Genomic DNA, 15,251 nt, shown 5'->3' on the forward strand with positions numbered 1-15,251 from the left:
TTAAGAAGCTCTTACTGTTCACACCACTACACCACTGGAGGACCCATAATCCACCACATTCCTATAGAGCCCTTCATCCACCATACCTCTTAAGAGCCCTTCATCCACCATACCTCTTAAGAGCCCTTCATCCACCATACCTCTTAAGAGCCCTTCATCCACCATCCTAATAGAGAACCCTTAATGCACCACATCACGTGAGAGACATTCATCTATCAAACCTCTATGAACCCATCATCCGCCACACCTGTATAGAACACTAAATCCACCACATCCATGAGAATCTTTCACCCAACACACCACTGAAGAACCTTTCATCCACAACATCCATAAAGAATCTTTCATTTACCAAACCCTTAAGAACCCCTCATCCACCACATCACTGGAGAACCATAATCCACCACACTACCAGAGAACACTTCATCCAACACACCATCAAGACACCTTCAACTAACACATCCCCTGAGCAACCTTCACCCACGGTATGCAGAAAGTACCCTTCACCCAACATAACCCTAGAGAGCCATTCATCCATACATCTTATTATAATTTTCACATTAAATTCATCGAGTGTTTGCAAATGGCACGTTTGGTACCGCTTATCACAATATCAGTTGACCAAATTGACTCCTCAAGTTATCTGAAAGTGCGATGGACGACAAAACCATATTCCTGTAAAGATTTCAATGTATGAAATACATGAACATGCGAAGATCACACGGCAATCACACATGTAAAGGATAAGGATACCATTGTTAACCCGAAGAAGGTAGATTTTACTGCTGGAGAACACAAGTGCAAAGTGCAGGTTAGAAATTTAGGGAACAGCAAAGTCAGTCTTGTTGCAACCGCTGCAAGTGGCTTCGTATATTACATTACAAGTCCTGATGAGGTATTGTAGGTCACATGACCTTGTGGTCATCACCAAGTGATCAAACCAACGGTTGAATGATCATTCGAAGGTTGGATGACCAGTTGAGTGATTAACCTATGAATGGATGACCATCTAACAAATGGTATATAGTAGAGTACAATAGATGAGATGGATTCATTTGCTCCTTGACATCCAAGAACCATTTGGGTGTTACAGGGCGAATGGGTGACTTAGACTTTAGGTATTTTATTGATCTGGAGGTTGGTTGACTAGTTGAAACGAGAGCCAAGCAAGTATTTCACAACCCTATGCAGGTATCAAGATGCGTGAATGGCAGCTTTTATACACATAAATAAAAGGTTGAGCTAACATCGCTTGGCAAGTGAAATGCAGTAACGCTCCGGGGTGGAGATCTGTGGTTCCTTAGCGCTGGCGACTTGACTGACCATCATCAAGCGTCATTCGTTTGTGTTAGTGTGATGAATGGTAAGCGCCTGACACTGGTCCACCGGTGAGTCCTCCGTCGTCGGTGATTGGTCGACTGGCTAGTCTCGCCGTCGGTGACTGGTCCACTGGTGAGTCTACGAAGTCGTTGTTTGGTCCACTGGCGAGCCTCCCCCGTCGATGATTGGTCCACTGGCTAGTCTCCGGCGTCGGTGAATGGTCAACTAGTGGATACCAAATACCGCAAGTCCCTCTGTAAATAAGTAATGACAAGATGTTATAATGTGTAGCGGTTTTAAAACCCCAACCTTTACAAAGATGCACCATAGGGATTTCTGAGTAAACTTTCCTGTCTATTATGTCCGCTAAAGATGTGCTCATTTCTTTTAATTCTGCTTGGGCGCGCCGGTGCCCTATACTTCTCCCGAAACGCTATGTTACGCCCTTTGGGAGAGCGCACTGATTATCCCAGCGCAGCTTTACTGACTTTCCCTGGGATGGATACTGCTCCTCTGGTCTGGATGCTTCGTATTGTGCTGGGATGGAGTCACACAACCCATCTTCTTTCAGTTTTTTCTCCTTAATCGCTCCTGTTCTTAATGTCTGTCACATCACGGACGATGCGGGACCAGACTATGAAACTCTTCCCTTCCCCTGAAACCCACACCGCTTTCATTTCTGCTCCGAATCATTACAAAGCTGTTCTCGGACGAGTCAAAGCGCACTTTCACAAATACAAAGTGTGTTTACTTGACTTCAGATAACGATATTTTTAGCGGGTTGTCTTTAGCCAAAAGCTTCTCCACCAATTTCTGTAATTCAACCTTTCCTCATTTCATCCAGTCTGATCAGTCTATGCTAACTCTCTAACTAATAATGTATCTATCTTTAGTACCTCGTTTCCTTCTAACTCAGCTTTGGATGATTCATTTTCTAATCCTCCTTCCCATCTCCTGCCACTTTAACTATATCATGTCTTATGTTCTCTTCACGCAGGGTCTTCCAGAAACTCTTCCAGTTTCAGGTGGAAAAGGCAAAGCTCGCCCTAATCGTGACCAACTCGGGTGAAAGAAAAAAGTAAAAAGGAAAGAAATTATAGATTAATCAGGACTCCACAGGTGTTTGTAGACCTGATTCTTGAAGGACATAATGCTAGACGAAAAGGGAATGAGGAAGTGAAGAAGAGAATTCCACAGCTTAGCTAATTGTGAGAAGAAGTGGCCGAACTCCACACAGAAACTGTAGAAGCAGCAGCCAAACCCCTAGGGGTAAAGACACGTGTAGACGACTTACCAGAGCAAAATGATATCTATAAAATAGAGAGAGAGAGCGGCAACACCTGGTGGCGGGCGGAACCTAACCCACACTTCTCTAAAAATGTATCTCAGCATCTTCTGTTTCCCTCTCACGGCTGATCATTGTTTCCGTAGACGAATACAAATATATTTTGTGTGATCCTGTAAACTGTCAAATTGTCATACCGAGATAGAGATGCATTAAGATCTATTTGCGCTTCTGACGCTCTAGTGACTATGTCAGCAAACTATGCAGCTTGCGGAGCGGTGCTGAAAAAGGACAGCTTTCGGGGAATATGTGGTTTAAAAAGAGGGACCTACGGAAGTATAAATGTCTGAGCAGGGGTAATAGTTCCGACATATTTAATCGATAGGCTTGCAAAGGAGAGACTTGAATGTGAATATGACGAGAGGAGAGGCTAGTAGGATGCCTGATCATTACTGGTGGAGACAAGACTAAAGCATCTTCATCATCAGAGAGTGAACCATAATCCAGCTGGTGGAATTCTCTTTCACTTACTGGAGTCCGGATAAGAGGTTTTGGGAAAAGAAGAAATTATCTAGGCGAAAATAGGGTAGTGAAATTGAGTGACCTTGGAAAAGAGGCGTGATAGAAGAGATAACAGCAGATATTGATTGTAGGATTGCAAAATATGAGTGAAAGTATTGGGTGACGAACGAGAGGTATTTGGGGGTGGACAGTTAATAAAGGTTAGTGTGTGGTGGGTTGAGAAGGTTGAGTTGTTAGTGAAAGAGAAAAAAAGAGGTATATGAGCGTTGTTTGCAACGAGAGAGCACAAAAGAAGATGGGGTTAGTAATTTGAAGGATTGTTGAATGTATTCGATAATAGGATGGAAGATGTGGGATATCCTGAAAGGGGAGGTATGCCAAGAGAGAGTGTCATGTAAAGTGAACAGAGAAGTGGCGAAAAGCGAGCATAAGATAACGTGTAGCAGAGTCGCTAGAGGGGATGGTACTACAGCTGAATTTCCCTAAAAAAAATGGGAGCGACTGCGTGCGTTGTTGACTGTTCATTAGGATTTTTTTCACTGTGTATGTGGATCATGGTGAGGTGCCTGAGAGTCGGTGACGTGCCTGTATGGTGTCATTGTATAAAGGCAAGGAAAACATAAGTAAAGGTTCACGTTACAGTGACATCAGTTTGTTGCGTTTACTTAGTAAGTTCTATATAGGAAAAGTAGTGACTGAAAGGGTGTGACACGGACAAAGCGTCAAGCTGGGGGGGAAGAACAATGTGGTTCATCTGTGAAAAATGATATGTGGATGGAGTATTCGCTTTGAAGATTGTAACAGACAAAAAAGGCCACATTCGTTCACACTCAGTCTCTAGCTGTCATGTGTGATGCACCGAAACCACAGATCCCTATCCACATCCAGGCCCCACAGACCTTTCCATGGTTTACCCCAGACGCTTCACATACCCTGGATCAGTCCATTGACAGCACGTCGACCCTAGTATACCACATCATTCCAATCACTCTATTCTTTGAACGACTCTCACCTTCCTGCAGCTCGGGCCCCCATCGCTCATAATCTTTTTTCACTTCATCCTTCCACCTCCAATTTGGACTTTCGCTTCTTCTTCCCTCCATCTCTGACACATATATCCTCTTAGTCAATCTTTCCTCACTCATTCTCTCCATGTGACCAAACCTTTTCAACACACCCTCTTCCGCTATCTCAACCACACTCTTTTTATTACCAAACATCTCTCTTACCCTTACATCATTTAATCAAACCACCTCACAAACATATTTCCAACACATCTACCCTCCTCCGTACAACCCTATCTGCAGCCCATACCTCGCAACCATATTACTATTCCTTCAAACTTACCCATTTTTGCTCTTCGAGATAACGTTCTCTTCTTCCACACATTCTTCATTGCTCCCAGGACCTTCATCCCTCCCCCATCCTGTGACTCACTTCCACTTCCATATTTCCATTTACTGCTAAGTCTATTCCCAGATATCTGAAACACTTCACTTCCTCCAGTTTTTGTCCATTCAAACTTACCTCCCAATTAACTTGTCCGTCAACTCTACTGAACCTAATAACCTTGCTGTTATTCACATCTACTTTCAACTTTCTCCTTTCACACACTTTTCCAAACTCAGTGACAAACCTCTGCAATTTCTCACACGAATCAGCCACTAGGGCTGCATCATCGGCGAACAACTGACTCACTTCCTAAGCCCACTCATCCATAACAGACTGGACTGCATACTCGCCCCTCTCTCCAAAACTCTTGCATTTACTTCCCTAACTATCCCATCCGTAAACAAATTAGACAGCCTTGGGAAAATCACACACCCCTGCCGCAAACCACACATCCTCTACCACTTCTGAAACCACACTGTTCTTCCCCAATCTGATGCTCTGTACATGCTTTTACCCTCTCAATCAATACCCTCCCATATAATTTCCCAGGAATAATCAACAGACTTATGCCTCTGTAGTTTCAACACCCACCTTTATCCCTTTTGTTTTTGTACAATGGCACTATGCATGCATTTCACCAATCCTCAGGCACTTCACTATAGCCTATACATACACTGAATATCTTTACCAACCAATCAACAACACAGTCATCCCCTTTTTTAATAAATTCCACTGCAATACCATCCAAACCCGCCGCCTTGCCGGCTTTCATCTTCTGTAAAGCTTTCACTACTTCACTCTTCACCAAATCATTCTCCCTGACCTCCCACTTCGCACACCATCCGGACCAAAACACACCACATCTGCCACTCTATCATCATACACATTCAGTAAACCTTCAAAATACTCACTCCATCTCCTTCTCACTACATCACTACCTGTTATCACCTCCCCACTTGCCCCCTTGACCGAAGTTCCCAAATGTTCTCTTGTCTTACGCACGTTATTTACCTCCTTCCAAAGCATCTTTCTGTTCTCCATAGAATTCATTGATACTCTCTCAGCCCAACTTTCATTTGCCCTCAATTTCAACTCTTGCATCTTTCTCTTGACCTCCTGCCGCTTTCTTTTATATATCTCCCAGTCAATTGCACTACTTCCCTGCAAGTGTCGTCCAAATGCCTCTCTTTTCTCTTTCCATAACAACCTTACTTCTTCATCCCACCACTCACAACCCTTTCTAATCTGCCCACCTCCCACCTTTCTCATGCCACATGCACCTTTTGCGCAAGCCATCACTTCCCTAAATACATCCCATTCCTCACCTACTCCGCTGCCATTGTACACTCAATCTCTCCTGGCAGTTCCTCAAACAAGTCTCCTTTCCAAGCTCACTCTCTTCTCCCCATCAATCTCTCTCCTTTTCTGAAATCCTTTACAAAACTTCACCTTCGCTTCCACAAGATAGTGACAGACATCCATCTAGCTGCCCCTCTCAGCACATTAACTTTCAAGTCTCTCTTTTACACGCCTATCAATTAACACGTAATTCAATAATGCCCTTTGACCATCTTTCCGAATCACATACGTATACTTATGTATATCTCTCTTTTTAAACCAGGGAAAAGGTGACAGCAAAGGTGAGGAATGAGAGGTGGTTAGGGACGCATTGCTTACGTGTGTAAGAGAAGTGTGCCATGCGGAAGGTGGGAGGTGGGCAGGTGAGAAACTGTAGTGAGTGGTAGGATGAGGAACTTAAGTAGCTGGTGAAAGAGAAAAGAGTGGTGTATTTGCGTTATTTGTTGGGTAGAAATACGAGTGATTGGGAAATGTAGAAGACAAAGCGGCAGGAGACCAAGAGGAAGTTGAAAAGGTTAAAAAAGATTGTAAATGCGAGTTGGGGAGAGCGAACATTAACAAATTTCAGGGAGAATAAGATGGCGGGTACTAGTGTGAAAAAACAAAAGAAAAATCGGTGAAGGCAAATGGGGAGATGGAGTGAGTGTTTTCAGTAGTTGTTTAATGTGTTCGATGATAGGGTGGGACATTTACCGAAACCACATCCCTCTTTCCACAGCTAGGCCCCACAGACCTATCTATAATATCCCCTAGCCCCTTCACAAGCTCTGGTTCAGTTCACTGACAGGACGTCGACCCCTGTATACCAGAAAGTCCCAATTCACTTTATCCCGTTCACTCCTTTCAACATTCTTCATGTTCAGACCCTAATCACCCAAAATCCTCCTGACTCCATTTCTCCATCTCCAATGTGATCTAACCCTTCTCCTTGTCCCCTCCACTTTTGACAAACATATCTTCTTTGTCAACCTCTCCTCACTCATTCTCTCCATAAGTCCAAACCATTTCAGTACACTCTTTGCAACTTTCTCAACCAAACTCTTTTCAGTACCATACTTTTCTCTATTACTGTTTTATTATTCAATCACTCAAACCAACTCCCGCCACATATTGTCCAAATACATTTCATTTCTGACACTTCCACATTCCTCCGCACATTTTCATATATACCCCACGCCTCATATCTATACAACATCCGTGGGAATACCATGCCTTCAAACATATTTTTGCCCTCTCAGTTAATGAACTCTCTTTCAACACATTCTTCAATACTCCCAGACCTTTCGCTCCCTCACCCACCCTATGACTCACTGTCGTTTTCCATGGCTCTATTTGCTGCCATGTCCACTCTCAAGTATTTAGAATACTTCAACTTCTCCAAATTTTCTCCATTCAAGCTCACAACCTAGCTAACCTGTTCTTCTTCCCTGCTAAACCTGATAACCATGCTTTTATTCACATCTACTCTCATTATCTATCTTTACATGTTCTTCCAAATTCAGTCACAAACTTCAGCAGTTTTTCGCTTGGATCTGCCACCAGTGCCGCGGCATCAGGGAACAACAATTGACGCACTTTCATTACAAACTGCATACTCAACCTTCTCCGAAAATTTTGCATTTACATTCCTTTCACTTGAAACCACTCACTCTCCTCTCTCACTCGTACACGTATCTTCCAACAATGATACAAACTTCTCATTGCTTTTAGCAGCTCTCCTCCCACACCATGAGTTCTAAATATCATCCACAAGGCATCCCTATCGACCCTATCAAATACTTTCTCCAAAACCATAAATGCCACGTATAAATCTTTCTGTTTCTTTAGGTATTTCTCACATATTTCTTTAAAGCAAACACCTGATCCACACATCTTCTATCACTTCTGAAACCACTGTTCCTCCCCAGTCTAATGCTATGTACATGCCTTCACCCTCTCAGTCACTACTTTCCCATACAGCTTATCAGGTACACTCAACAAACTTATACCTCTGTTGTTGGACACTCACTCTAATCCCCCTTGCCTCTACATAGTGGTTCTATACATGTATTTTGTCAATCCTCAGGCACTTCACCATGCATAAACTGAAAATCCTAAATAACCAATTATCAGCGCAAGTACCCCCTTCCTTAAGGAATTTAACAGCAATACAATCTACTCCAACCTTCTTGTTGCATTACATCTTACACAAGGCTTTCACCACCACTTCTCTCTTCACCAAACCACTCTCCATGACTCTCTCACTCCGCATACCACACCGACCTATACACCCTGCATCTGCCATCCTGTCATCAAACATATCTGTTTACCGCTTCTCATCATAGCGAGGTACTATTAGGAACACACAACTGAGTTTCCTTAGAAATTCCTTTCTTATCTCATGTTGATGCTTATGAAGAGCGTTAACGCAGGAGCGGATTTCTTGTGTACCCCAGCCCTACCCTCTACTACCACTCGCCTTCTACGACACTGAAGAGATCCCTCTGTAAACTTATTCAATCAGTATTCCCCCACTATGAGGCCCTCCAAATGACTCACAAGTAGCCTAAAAGAAACGTGTCAGTAAGTTACCACTCATATTACTTTTGGTTACTTTCATGTCAGTCAGGTATAGCCGACGCTAACTGGAGATCACCTCTGGCGGGAGCCAACTTACCAGGTATGAAGCAGTTCCAGTTCTTAGCGTCACAGAATGTCTCCATGCAGAGGAAAGCAGTTGACTCATCTTCCAGAAACCTCTCGCTCTCCTTAAAGAAGCCATTGGTTGCTTCGTTACTTTCAGATTGCGATTCGCTACCGACTCTGAACGAGCCGGATGGGAGGATCTTCATTTCATTCAACGGCTCCGACAGGTCGAAGGGGATTATCTCATCGCCACTTGATAAGCCAGCTGGGATTATCTTATCGCCACTTGATAAGCCAGCTGGGATTATCTTGTTGCCATCCAGCAAGCCAGCTGGGATTATTTTATTGCCACTCGACAAGCCAGCTGGGATTATCTTATTACCACTCGATAAACCAGCTGGGATTATCTTATTACCACTCGATAAACCAGCTGGGATTATCTTATTGCCACTCGATAAACCAGCTGGGATTATCTTATTGCCACTCGATAAACCAGCTGGGATTATCTTATTGCCATTCGATAAGCCGGCTGGAATTATCTTATTGCCCCTCAACGAATCACCTGGGGTTATCTTATTGCCGCTCAACGAACCCCCTGGGATTATCTTATTGCCACTCGATAAGCCAGGTGGGATTATCTTGTTGCTCGATAAGCCAGGTGGGATTATCTTGTTGCCAGTCGACGAGTCGCTTCGGATTATCTTGGTTCCTCCTGATTCGCCATGGGCAGCCACTTCAGCGAGGGCCTGGTCAATGTCCTGGGACATCGTAAGAGATAACAACGAATATTAACCTCTCCAAAAATGATCAAGGGGTAAGTCATCATTATAATGACTCGTAATCTACTACTCTTACAGGAGGAGACACCTTCACACTCATGGGGCTCTCTCTCTCTCTCTCTCTCTCTCTCTCTCTCTCTCTCTCTCTCTCTCTCTCTCTCTCTCTCTCTCTCTCTCTCTCTCTCTCTCTCTCTCTCTCTCTCTCTCTCTCTCGAACGTTCTCTAACGTAACACAACTGTATATATATATTATTTTTATTATTATTTTGCTTTGTCGCTGTCTCCCGCGTCTGCGAGGTAGCGCAAGGAAACAGGACGAAAGAAATGGCCCAACCCACCCCCATACACAGTGTATATACATACACGTCCACACACACAAATATACATACCTATACATCTCAATGTACACATATATATAAACACACAGACACATACATATATACCCATGCACACAATTCACACTGTCTGCCTTTATTCATTCCCATCGCCACCTCGCCACAAATGGAATACCATCCCCCTCCTCCCTCATGTGTGCGAGGTAGCACTAGGAAAGTACAACAAAGGCCCCATTCGTTCACACTCAGTCTCTAGCTGTCATACAATAATGCCCGAAACCACAGCTCCCTTTCCACATCCAGGCCCCACACAACTTTCCATGGTTTACCCGACGCTTCACATGCCCCGATTCAAATCCACTGACAGCACGTCAACCCCGGTATACCATATCGATCCAGTTCACTCTATTCCTTGCCCTCCTTTCAGCCTCCTGCATGTTCAGGCCCCGATCACACAAAATCTTTTTAACTCCATCTTTCCACCTCCAATTTGGTCTCCCACTTCTCCTCGTTCCCTCCACCTCCGACACATATATATCCTCTTGGTCAATCTTTCCTCAATCATTCTCTCCATGTGCCCAAACCACTTCAAAACACCCTCTTTTGGATGTCAATGTGCTGAGAGGTGCAACTGGAGGGATGTCTGATCATTATCTTGTTTAGGCTAAGGTGAAGGTTTGTATGGGTTTTCAGAAAAGAAGACTAAATGTTGGGGTGAAGAGGGTGGTGAGAGTAAGTGAGCTTGGGAAGGAGACTTGTGTGAGGAAGTACCAGGAGAGACTGAGTACAGAATGGAAAAAAGTGAGAACAATGGAAGTAAGGGGAGTGGGGGAGGAATGGGATGTATTTAGGGAATCAGTGATGGATTGCGCAAAAGATGCTTGTGGCATGAGAAGTGTGGGAGGTGGGTTGATTAGAAAGGGTAGTGGGTGGTGGGATGAAGAAGTAAGATTATGAGTGAAAGAGAAGAGAGAGGCATTTGGACGATTTTTGCAGGGAAAAAATGCAATGAGTGGGAGATGTATAAAAGAAAGACACAGGAGGTCAAGAGAAAGGTGCAAGAGGTGATAAAGAGGGCAAATGAGAGTTGGGGTGAGAGAGTATCATTAAAATTTAGGGAGAATAAAAAGATGTTCTGGAAGGAGGTAAATAAAGTGCGTAAGACAAGGGAGCAAATGGGAACTTCAGTGAAAGGCGCAAATGGGGAGGTGAAAACAAGTAGTGGTGATGTGAGAAGGAGATGGAGTGAGTATTTTGAAGGTTTGTTGAATGTGTTTGATGATGGAGTGGCAGATATAGGGTGTTTTGGTCGAGGTGGTGTGCAAAGTGAGAGGGTTAGGGAAAATGATTTGGTAAACAGAGAAGAGGTAGTAAAAGCTTTGCGGAAGATGAAAGCCGGCAAGGCAGCAGGTTTGGATGCTATTGCAGTGGAATTTATTAAAAAAGGGGGTGACTGTATTTTTGATTGGTTGGTAAGGTTATTTAATGTATGTATGACTCATGGTGAGGTGCGTGAGGATTGGCGGAATGCGTGCATAGTGCCATTGTACAAAGGCAAAGGGGATAAGAGTGAGTGCTCAAGTTACAGAGGTATAAGTTTGTTGAGTATTCCTGGTAAATTATATGGGAGGGTATTGATTGAGAGGGTGAAGGCATGTACAGAGCATCAGATTGGGGAAGAGCAGTGTGGTTTCAGAAGTGGTAGAGGATGTGTGGATCAGGTGTTTGCTTTGAAGAATGTATGTGAGAAATACTTAGAAAAGCAAATGGATCTGGATAAGGCATATGATAGAGTTGATAGAGATGCTCTGTGGAAGGTATTAAGAATATATGGTGTGGGAGGCAAGTTGTTAGAAGCAGTGAAAAGTTTTTATCGAGGATGTAAGGCATGTGTACGTGTAGGAAGAGAGGAAAGTGATTGGTTCTCGGTGAATGTAGGTTTGCGGCAGGGGTGTGTGATGTCTCCATGGTTGTTTAATTTGTTTATGGATGGGGTTGTTAGGGAGGTGAATGCAAGAGTTTTGGAAAGAGGGGCAAGTATGAAGTCTGTTGTGGATGAGAGAGCTTGGGAAGTGAGTCAGTTGTTGTTCGCTGATGATACAGCGCTTGTGGCTGATTCATGTGAGAAACTGCAGAAGCTGGTGACTGAGTTTGGAAAAGTGTGTGAAAGAAGAAAGTTAAGAGTAAATGTGAATAAGAGCAAGGTTATTGGGTACAGTAGGGTTGAGGGTCAAGTCTATTGGGAGGTAAGTTTGAATGGAGAAAAACTGGAGGAAGTAAAGTGTTTTAGATATCTGGGAGTGGATCTGGCAGCGGATGGAACCATGGAAGCGGAAGTGAATCATAGGGTGGGGGAGGGGGAGAAAATCCTGGGAGCGTTGAAGAATGTGTGGAAGTCGAGAACATTATCTTGGAAAGCAAAAATGGGTATGTTTGAAGGAATAGTGGGTCCAACAATGTTGTATGGTTGCGAGACGTGGGCTATGGATAGAGTTGTGCGCAGGAGGGTGGATGTGCTGGAAATGAGATGTTTGAGGATAATGTGTGGTGTGAGGTTTGATCGAGTAAGTAATGTAAGGGTAAGAGAGATGTGTGGAAATAAAAAGCGTGGTTGAGAGAGCAGAAGAGGGTGTTTTGATATGGTTTGGGCACATGGAGAGAATGAGTGAGGAAAGATTGACTAAGAGGATATATGTGTCGGAAGTGGAGGGAACGAGGAGAAGTGGGAGACCAAATTGGAGGTGGAAAGATGGAGTGAAAAAGATTTTGTGTGATCGGGGCCTGAACATGCAGGAGGGTGAAAGGCGGGCAAGGAATAGAGTGAATTGGATCGATGTGGTATACCGGGGTTGACGTGCTGTCAGTGGACTGATTCAGGGCATGTGAAGCGTCTGGGGTAAACCATGGAAAGTTGTGTGGGGCCTGGATGTGGAAAGGGAGCTGTGGTTTCGGGCATTTTTGCATGACAGCTAGAGACTGAGTGTGAACGAATGGGGCCTTTGTTGTCTTTTCCTAGTGCTACCTCGCACACATGAGGGGGTAGGGGGATGGTATTCCATGTGTGGCGAGGTGGCGATGGGAATGAATAAAGGCAGTGTGAAATGTGTGCATGGGTATATATGTATGTGTCTGTGTGTGTATATATATGTGTACATTGAGATTTATAGGTATTTATATTTGCGTGTGTGGACGTGTATGTATATACATTGTGTATGGGAGTGGGTTGGGCCATTCTTTTGTCTGTTTCCCTGCGCTACCTCGCAAACGCGGGAGACAGCGACAAAGCAAAAAAAAAAAAAAAAAAATATATATATATATATATATATATATATATATAGGAGAGATAGGTAGTATGTTTGAGGAAAGGAACCTGGATGTTTTGGCTCTGAGTGAAACGAAGCTCAAGGGTAAAGGGGAAGAGTGGTTTGGAAATGTTTGGGGAGTGAAGTCAGGGGTTAGTGAGAGGACAAGAGCAAGGGAAGGAGTAGCAATACTCCTGAAACAGGAGTTGTGGGAGTATGTGATAGAATGTAAGAAAGTAAATTCTCGATTAATATGGGTAAAATTGAAAGTTGATGGAGAGAGGTGGGTGATTATTGGTGCATATGCACCTGGGCATGAGAAGAAAGATCATGAGAGGCAAGTGTTTTGGGAGCAGCTGAATGAGTGTGTTAGTGGTTTTGATGCACGAGACCGGGTTATAGTGATGGGTGATTTGAATGCAAAGGTGAGTAATGTGGCAGTTGAGGGAATAATTGGTATGCATGGGGTGTTCAGTGTTGTAAATGGAAATGGTGAAGAGCTTGTAGATTTATGTGCTGAAAAAGGACTGATGATTGGGAATACCTGGTTTAAAAAGCGAGATATACATAAGTATACTTATGTAAGTAGGAGAGATGGCCAGAGAGCGTTATTGGATTACGTGTTAATTGACAGGCGTGCGAAAGAGAGACTTTTGGATGTTAATGTGCTGAGAGGTGCAACTGGAGGGATGTCTGATCATTATCTTGTGGAGGCTAAGGTGAAAATTAATATGGGTTTTCAGAAAAGAGGAGTGAATGTTGGGGTGAAGAAGGTGGTGAGAGTGAGTGAGCTTGGGAAGGAGACCTGTGTGGGGAAGTACCAGGAGAGACTGTGTACAGAATGGAAAAAGGTGAGAACAATGGAAGTAAGGGGAGTGGGGGAGGAATGGGATGTATTTAGGGAATCAGTGATGGATTGCGCAAAAGATGCTTGTGGCATGAGAAGAGTGGGAGGTGGGCTGTTTAGAAAGGGTAGTGAGTGGTGGGATGAAGAAGTAAGAGTATTAGTGAAAGAGAAGAGAGAGGCATTTGGACGATTTTTGCAGGGAAAAAATGCAATTGAGTGGTAGAAGTATAAAAGAAAGAGACAGGAGGTCAAGAGAAAGGTGCAAGAGGTGAAAAAAAGGGCAAATGAGAGTTGGGGTGAGAGACTATCAGTAAATTTTAGGGAGAATAAAAAGATGTTTTGGAAGGAGGTAAATAGGGTGCGTAAGACAAGGGAGCAAATGGGAACTTCAGTGAAGGGCGTAAATGGGGAGGTGATAACAAGTAGCGGTGATGTGAGAAGGAGATGGAATGAGTATTTTGAAGGTTTGTTGAATGTGTCTGATGACAGAGTGGCAGATATAGGGTGTTTTGGTCGAGGTGGTGTGCAAAGTGAGAGGGTTAGGGAAAATGATTTGGTAAACACAGAAGAGGTAGTAAAAGCTTTGCGGAAGATGAAAGCCGGCAAGGCAGCAGGTTTGGATGGTATTGCAGTGGAATTTATTAAAAAGGGGGGTGACTGTATTGTTGACTGGTTGGTAAGGTTATTTAATGTATGTATGACTCATGGTGAGGTGCCTGAGGATTGGCGGAATGCGTGTATAGTGCCATTGTACAAAGGCAAAGGGGATAAGAGTGAGTGCTCAAATTACAGAGGTATAAGTTTGTTGAGTATTCCTGGTAAATTATATGGGAGGGTATTGATTGAGAGGGTGAAGGCATGTACAGAGCATCAGATTGGGGAAGAGCAGTGCGGTTTCAGAAGTGGTAGAGGATGTGTGGATCAGGTGTTTGCTTTGAAGAATGTATGTGAGAAATACTTAGAAAAGCAAATGGATTTGTATGTAGCATTTATGGATCTGGAGAAGGCATATGACAGAGTTGATAGAGATGCTCTGTGGAAGGTATTAAGAATATATGGTGTGGGAGGAAAGTTGTTAGAAGCAGTGAAAAGTTTTTATCGAGGATGTAAGGCATGTGTACGTGTAGGAAGAGAGGAAAGTGATTGGTTCTCAGTGAATGTAGGTTTGCGGCAGGGGTGTGTGATGTCTCCATGGTTGTTTAATTTGTTTATGGATGGGGTTGTTAGGGAGGTAAATGCAAGAGTTTTGGAAAGAGGGGCAAGTATGAAGTCTGTTGGGGATGAGAGAGCTTGGGAAGTGAGTCAGTTGTTGTTCGCTGATGATACAGCGCTGGTGGCTGATTCATGTGAGAAACTGCAGAAGCTGGTGACTGAGTTTGGTAAAGTGTGTGGAAGAAGAAAGTTAAGAGTAAATGTGAATAAGAGCAAGGTTATTAGGTACAGTAGGGGTGAGGGTCAAGTCAATTGGGAGGTGAGTTTTAATGGAGA

At 43.7% G+C, this 15,251-nt stretch overlaps 2 long non-coding RNA genes across 2 annotated transcripts in view; both read right to left on the bottom strand.

Annotated features, from left to right (window-relative positions):
• Positions 1-752: 752 nt before the first annotated feature.
• On the bottom strand, positions 753-9,106 carry LOC139764970 (uncharacterized). The gene is made up of 2 exons (XR_011716530.1): positions 8,532-9,106; positions 753-1,571 (listed from the first exon to the last, which is right to left on the bottom strand). It is a non-coding gene; the product is annotated as an uncharacterized lncRNA (long non-coding RNA).
• A 24-nt stretch (positions 9,107-9,130) lies between these two features.
• The window catches only part of LOC139764969 (uncharacterized), a 44,615-nt gene continuing 38,494 nt past the window's right edge, over positions 9,131-15,251 (bottom strand). Inside the window, exon 3 of the long non-coding RNA XR_011716529.1 lies at positions 9,131-9,258. This is a non-coding gene — a long non-coding RNA (uncharacterized lncRNA). The remainder of the gene's footprint in view (positions 9,259-15,251) is intronic.

Source organism: Panulirus ornatus, chromosome 52, assembly GCF_036320965.1.
Source record: "Panulirus ornatus isolate Po-2019 chromosome 52, ASM3632096v1, whole genome shotgun sequence".
Lineage (NCBI taxonomy): Eukaryota > Metazoa > Arthropoda > Malacostraca > Decapoda > Palinuridae > Panulirus > Panulirus ornatus.